Source organism: Octopus bimaculoides, chromosome 20 (genome assembly GCF_001194135.2).
Source record: "Octopus bimaculoides isolate UCB-OBI-ISO-001 chromosome 20, ASM119413v2, whole genome shotgun sequence".
In the NCBI taxonomy this organism is placed as follows: domain Eukaryota; kingdom Metazoa; phylum Mollusca; class Cephalopoda; order Octopoda; family Octopodidae; genus Octopus; species Octopus bimaculoides.
In genome coordinates this window covers 46,159,842-46,161,450 of record NC_069000.1, presented here as the reverse complement: position 1 = coordinate 46,161,450, position 1,609 = coordinate 46,159,842, and positions in this window count along the sequence as shown.

Genomic DNA, 1,609 nt, shown 5'->3' with positions numbered 1-1,609 from the left:
ATATATATATATGTATGTATATATATACATATATACATACATATTTATATGTACTATTATTATTATTATTATTATTATTATTATTATTATTATTATTATTATTATTATTATTATTCGTGCACGCATAAGTACGTATGTTTATTTTTCTCATTCTTTTTGTAATTATCTGAAGTCCATTTGTAGAAATTAATTTATAAAAGGTAAACTTCCGTGACCAATCGTGACCAGTTCGTCGAATTAAGTGACCCGGTTACGGTTGCCGGCTAGAGCCATTTTAAATTCTGCGCGTGCACTATATAAAAGGAAGGAAGTCGGGAGAGACTTGTAATGGTTTTAAACTACAGATTAAAAAAAAAAAGAAAAAGAGCGGGAAAGAGGTGAAAGGAAGAGGTGGGGAAATGAAGGTGAGAAAAGTAGCTGGGAGCCCCTTCAGTGACGAGTGTTAATCTTAATTAGGCCGATAACTACAATATATTCAGTTTAACTGTTTAAGTGTTAAGTATAAACGTAAGTGTGTAAGTGGTCTCTGGCTGCGCAAGACAAACTCTTCTGTTTACAATAAACGTGGGTGTAGATGATTTCTGATAGATCTAGCATTGATATATATAGTCCTGTATTCTGATGGGTGTAAAATAATATTCTGTATAAATGCGCGTGTAGAAGTTTCCTTTCTCTTAGAGCTGGCTGAACTATATATATTCTATCTTGTGTGGAGTGTTGTGTATGAACGCGAGTGTAGAAGCGGTGTCCAGCATTCATTGTGTTATACATTCTCCTCTAGCGTTGTTGTTGTTGAACCCTAGGTTAGTCCTGTTTGAGGTATTTCAGACACGATCATTCTTGACACGATCATTCTTGACACGATCATTCTTGACACGATCATTCTTGACACGATCATTCTTGACACGATCATTCTTGACACGATCATTCTTGAGGTATTTCAGACACGATCATTCTTGCAAGACAATGCTCGAAGGCATGCTGCACAAAGAACGCTACTTAAGTTACAGGATCTGAATATGGAAGTACTCTGTCATTCACCATATTCACAAGAACTTGCACCAATCGACTATCACGTTTTTCCAGGCATTAGATAACATTTTGCAAGAAAAAACCTCCAAATCTGAAGAAGATGCAAAACAGCCTTTCGTGATTTCATCACCTCTTGCACTTCGGAATTCTTCGCTGCCGGCATAAATAAGCTACCGATAAAAATGGCAAAATTGTGTTGATAATTTAGGTGCATACTTTGATTAACTGCATTGCTTTTTGTTGAGATAAAGTAAAATAAACTTTCAGTTCAAAATCGGACATTCCATTGTTAATGACCCGATAAAATGGAGAAGAGTATTTAATATTCAGCTGTGAAATTTAAGTTGAGAAACTCGCTTAAGGTGAAATTAATATATCTCACTCCTTTTCGATGAAGGTGATGGGCTGATGAATACATGGTGCTTATATATTGAAGCTGATTCCCTGAACTAGAATCGTTCTCTATGAATTTGTCGTTCTGAATCATGTATATGTGTCAATGTGTTAATGTGTGTGTGTGTGTGTGTGTATATATATATATATATATATATATATATATATATATATATATATATAT